Raw genomic sequence first — 6000 nt, 5'->3', positions numbered from 1 at the left:
TTCTCAATCAGATCATTTGTAATTTGAGAATGATAGCATAAAGAGAGCTGATCCACTAGCCCCATGGACTGATTCCTCACATGCTCAGGGCCCCACAGAGTGATCAAGCTGTCATCTCTAGAGCAAGTTTTGACCAATATCTCTGCAACAGTCAATCAGTCCACCTTTAATGGTCATCAACAAGAGGAAAAAAGACAGACAAAAAGCAATTACAGTAAGAAAAGTGTTGTTTGAAAAATTAGCTTTCTACACTATTTTGTGAATGTGAAGAGTACAGTCAGTAGTGTGCTAGGTATAAGAATGGCCAGAAGTGGAAAGGTGCTCTCTCAAAGTCAGCACACAGTAAGACAGAATTGAATATTCTGCACTTTTTGTAAGAGAAAAGTTGGTCAGCATTTTGTTAGACTGAATGGGGTGAAGGAAGGGGAGTTTAACAAAACTGGCTCCGGTCACAGGTGATTAAAGATATCCACCTAAAGTATTTTTCTAGTTCTACCATGTCAGTTACTATTCTAAAAATAAGGCATTACGAATAATAGCATCTAAGGACTGATAACTGTGCTGTGTAGCATCATGTGATATGACAACGCACAGGAGAGTTTATCAGCAGGGCCGTAACTCTTCAGTAGCTCAGATTAATGAAGGCAACGTCAAAATTCCTGCAAAACTAAGGAGAGGGCCTTTGCTTTTGGCTCTGCAGCAGGAGGAGGCCGTACTTTCTCCCAGTGTGAAATTTTGAGTAGTCTGCTATCTTCTTTCACAGAAATAAAAAGACTATATGCTTGTGATAGAACAACTACCAGGGAGAGAGATACTTGCCTGCAAATCCATGCATTTACCTGCAAGGCTCTTTCATGCTTGCAAGATACCAGAAGAACTACACAATTAAAATGACTAATATACCGTATATGAGAACCTTATGACTTAAAGCATGGTTTGCAGAAAGGGAGAGAATGCAGAAAATGGAAGAAAAGGGACTAAATATCTGAGAATGAGTTCAGTAATATACTGTCCAACAAAAATGTTGGAGTTAAACATCCTACCATTGGGCAACTTTGGCTCTGTTTACAATTCTGTTGCAGCCTTTAGAGTTCATTGAATGTAGTAGCAAAACTAAACCTTGTCACCTTTGAATGTCACAGGTCTGTTGAATGCATGTAAGGTGAACAGTTCATTGCAGCTCTAATACAACATTCTGATGCTTTTCAGGCAAAAATCAATAATTAATGTTCCACTATAGAACTTAATGACACAGCTAACATAAAATATTGCTCTCTTTTCTAATGACATCTCTCATAACACAAATCATTTGTAAAAGCAAAGTAGTGGTAATGCTTGAATAGAGCACATTATCAAAAAAAAGCCCATTCTTTTCCCTCACATCCTCCTCCTCTCCCTCCCCCCCCCAAAAAAAAACCACAAACCAAAACAACCAACTAGCCAAATAACAACAACAATAACAAAAACAACACAAAGCCAACCAACCAAAATAGAGTGGACATATATGTGTGATAGAGATCCCGAGGCAAAATGAGTGTTTCGTAGTTGTTTTTGTTTAACACTAGATAAAATATCCAAAGGGAAAAAAAAATCAGCGAAACTAACCGAAACAACAACACAAAACAAAACATGACATGAAAAGACAGTGCAATCTCCCATAAAGAACATGTACATTGTGTTTTCATACGGTCACTTTTGATTGCATCATGAAGACTTAATAGTCCGAGTCTTCCAAGAATAGGCATAACTTCAAAAGATCAGAATCTCAGAATTATATTTGCAGAAAATAATAAGCCAATACATTTCTATCTGATACTGTTCTTTTTAGAAAACATTTCCCCCCCTCCCCCTTACCTTGAATCCTTGACAAAGTTATCTGGTGTGTCTAGTTCAGGACAGTGTGGACCATTCAAACTCCAATCAAATATCAGTAACAAAATGATGGGGCTCATTATGTACAAATGTTAACCTTTATCTGCTGGACTAATTACCTTCTGATTTCCTGTGGTTTGTGTGGAAAGAGAATGCTGCAGGGAGAAATGTTGAGCACTTTTATACAGGCCATTGCTCTGAATAGTTTTAAAATTTTACACTTGTCTAAGACATGGATTGCCAGCTTCTCCAGAAGAATGCTGTAGGAGACTAATAAAGCTACTTTTAATAAAGATAACGGCTTTATTAAAAGTAAACTACATCAACAGCCTTTCTCTCATCCTCCAGGATGGTCACTTTATCACAGAAGGAGGCGAGATTGGTCAAGCAGGACCAGTCATGCATTTAATGAACATATACTGGCTGGGCCTGATCCTCTGGTTCTCCCACACATGCAGTGAGATCTCACTCAAGATGATCTGTTCCATGGTCTTCCCTAATGCCAAGATCAGACTGGAAGTCCTGTATTTCCCCAGATCCTTTTTCTGATCCTTCCTGTAGATGGGTGTCATGTTAGCAAGTCTCCAGTCATCTAGGACCTCCCCATTTGACCAGGACTGCTGAAAAAAGACAGAAGGGAGCTTGGCAATCACATTCTTCAGCTCCCACGATACCCACAGGTGTATCTCATCTGGCCTTTTCACAAGCCATGTAGCAGCAGCAGGTCACTAACTATTTCCCTGAACTATGGGGGGTATATTCTGCTCCCTAACTCTATCTTCTAGGTCAGGGCACTGAGTACCCCAAGGGTGACTGGTCTGACTATGAAAGACAGAAGAAAGAAAATCAACTCTATCCCAGCTGAAGCAAGGACAAACTTACTGAGAGCAAATGGAATCCTTTATCATCTCCTACCAGTCCAGGAGGAATACAGTTTTCCAGTGTCAGTGCTTAGAGTTCTTCAACATCAGAGCCAACTTGATACCCAGGACCTAACAGTAAATGTGAGGGTTAAAGATTTGTCAGATAATGTACTTTGACTCTGTTTAGTAACTGCAGAGATTATTTGTCTATTTGGTAGTGAAGTTATTACTAGTAATAATTGGTACATCTGTGTAGTTATGATGCAAAGAGTGGAAAACCAAAATAATAAATTTCTGCTATCTAATTTATGTCCTTTTCAGAGAAAGAAGGAAAAGCTCAAGAAAGTTGTATGAGTGAATTGAAAAAGCAACTATTTTCCAAGATAATAAAAATGTCAGAAACTAGTTTTCCTGCCACATCTAAGAAAAACCTGGTCTGGGATTGAGTCTGGGTAAGTTGGACCCCTAAAAATAAGTACTTTAGTTTCCTAAAAAGCCAGTTTAAACTTCAGAGAACACCAAAGGCTCTTGGGCTAACTGCAACCTAACTATAAGTGGAATGATTACTCCTCTGAAGACCTTCAAAGGTACTTATACATTTAATTTAAGAGAGATTTTTCTGCTGGCATCTGAAATACTCTGTTGAAGAATGTAAGTCAAGATCCTTACTGAAAACTAACTCTGGTGACAATGTAAATAAAGCAGCCTAATCTCTTCAATTGGTGGAATGATCATTAGTTGTTTGATCTTATACTTTTTTCTGAAGAAATCAGTGATCAAATAAATAAAACATTAATATGATGTATTTCAGAGTGTTAAAAAGAAATAAAGAATGGTTGATTCAGAAAGGAAATTTATTATAGCAAGTGCTGAATGATCTTTCCTTGTTATATTATTGAATCTTCTGTTTTATTTTCTACAACAGAAACAGAAATATGACTTTCTTCGTTATTAACTGTTATCAAGCATCTTAGGAATGAAATCTCACTCCTAATATGTGCCATATTCTGTACCATATTCTTGGAAACAAGCTGTTCTTTTGTTCCACTTGGTTTTATTTCTGTAATATCTTCATTATTGACAATGACACACCGACAACATGTTTTGATTCACCTTTTTGCAGTATTTTTGTACACATTGAAATATGAGAGGGTTAAGAAGTGTTTTCATATATTTTAGATTGCTTAATTGGAAAAAGATTTTTTTAAGTCCAAATAATAACAGTATTCTTTATGTCACCACTAAGCATTTAATGCTTTTCAAGAGATCGTGATCGTGAACAAGATTGATGATGATATTTGTCCTAAGTCTTCAGTACTACCAGACAAGAAGAAAATAGTAAGGTTGTAATAGAACTATGAAGTAATATGTATTATCTTGTCAAACAAAGACTGGCACTACAATTGCATTCAGCTGAGCAAATTCAAAAAATACATCCTTAAGTGAAGAAATTGAATGCCACTTTATTCAATTGCTTTTGTTGAATTGTGATCCTGAATTGTGATGAACAGTTATTGATAAAGAGGCTTAATTTCCTGGAAACCACCTTGCACTGTTAGGGAAATATCTTCAAGTTAAAACTGAAATTGGAATTGAAACCTCCTCAAATAGAAAATATTATTTTTTTCCCCCATATAATCTTAAATATATATTTAAATCCATCTATATTTTAGTAAGAATAAAATAATTCAGCAAAATAAGTTATGCTTCAGACTTCATTTGGTAGTCTAAACATAAGGAACTTGTATTATTTGACATGCACTAAGATATCTTAGTCAAATATAGGACTGGCATATAATAGGAGGTGTATGGAAGTTCAGAGTCCTGGACTATCAGCAGAGGCCAAGCAGTATACTAGGATAGTAGAAGAAAAATAGTGATGCAGACACTTCTGATAGGCAAATGGATGAAGTTCTTAGTTTTTGTGTAGCTAATTCAGATTAGTGAAAGTATAGTGGCTGTCAGAACACTTGAGCTTATGAGGAAAAAAAAAAGTTTCTAAGAAAATGCAGTAATCTTGGACATTCAGTGACCCAGATTCAGAAAAGGAGTAACTTAAAGACATTTCCTTTTTCATATTTTTTTTTATAGTGTGCAGCATTCAATATCTGAGTATCATTAAGAATTTTGAATGTCTTCACATTCTTTATCATTTGAAACAGATTCTAATTAGAGTGTTTTGTTGACTGCTCAGTTATATCCTTCATTATGTAAAAAAGTTGCTGATGTAAATTAAGAAATATTTCAGTCATTTAGGCAAACAGAATGTCATTTTTATTAGAAAGGTTTGAAGAAATTATTTGTGAAGGTTCTTAAAATACTGTCAAATGTTGCAAATATATTTTCAGTATTTTACTGCTGGTAGGAGATGAATCTGAGTCACTAATGAATGAGTTAGATTTTTTTTTTCAGTACAGTTCATATAAATATTAATAATGTACTGAGAAAGAACTTATGTCAAAACAAATCTTGTCAATCAAATACAATTGTGTCTTTGACTAACCTAGCATGTTATAGGACAAAAGGAATAAGCAAATAATGTTATAGCTTTAGTGAAACTTTCAGTGCTATTGCACATGAAATTCTCTCTTAAGTTAAGAAGTGAATCAGTGTTTCTAACCTTTCTGGCAAGATAACCTATAGAGATATATATAAAATTTTTCTGGATTAACACATTTGTCTCACAGTGACTGGGCCATGTTATGAATTCATATAAGGGGAAGGACTGCAAGAAGCAGGCTGCAAGTTACCAGAAGAATGCATATGGTCTTCAGCTCATGTTTCTTCTACTCTTGAAAGACAGTTGGCAGGAAGACATCTGGGTCCATCTCATCCAACTCTCTGCGTAAGCAGGTAACACCTGGAGTAGGTTGCTGAGGACCATGTCCAGGTGGCTTTTGAAGATCTCCAAGAAAGAGAGTTCACAACCTCTCTGGGCAACCTGTACCATTGCCCAGTTACACACACAGTTTAAAAAGTGCTTCTTTATGTTCAGAAGAAACCTTCAGTTTTTGTTCATTGCCCCTTGTCCTGCAACTTGGCACCTCTGAAAAAGGCTCTATCCTTCTTGCACTCTCCCTTCAGGTAGTTGTAGACATTGATGAAATTCCCACCGCAAGGTCATCTTCTCCTGACTCCTGACTAGGAGAGACATTTGCTTCCCTGCAGTCTCTGAATGCTTCTAGCTATCATGATTGATACTCAGCATTTGTGTGTGCATACCACCAGGGCCTATGTTTTGCTTAAATATTCTTTGATTTGATTC

General features: G+C 36.4%; 1 long non-coding RNA gene across 1 annotated transcript in view; it reads right to left on the bottom strand.

Annotated features, from left to right (window-relative positions):
* Nucleotides 1-1560: 1560 nt before the first annotated feature.
* LOC128076484 (uncharacterized) overlaps nt 1561-6000 on the bottom strand; it is a 104620-nt gene continuing 100180 nt past the window's right edge. Inside the window, exons 2-3 of the long non-coding RNA XR_008204399.1 lie at nt 2755-2864; nt 1561-2492 (exon numbers count right to left, since the gene is read on the bottom strand). This is a non-coding gene — a long non-coding RNA (uncharacterized LOC128076484). The remainder of the gene's footprint in view (nt 2493-2754; nt 2865-6000) is intronic.

Source organism: Tympanuchus pallidicinctus, unplaced genomic scaffold, assembly GCF_026119805.1.
Source record: "Tympanuchus pallidicinctus isolate F22 unplaced genomic scaffold, pur_lepc_1.0 scaffold1, whole genome shotgun sequence".
Lineage (NCBI taxonomy): Eukaryota > Metazoa > Chordata > Aves > Galliformes > Phasianidae > Tympanuchus > Tympanuchus pallidicinctus.
Note: the sequence above shows the minus strand (reverse complement) of the source record. Positions and strands in the feature narration are given on the sequence as shown.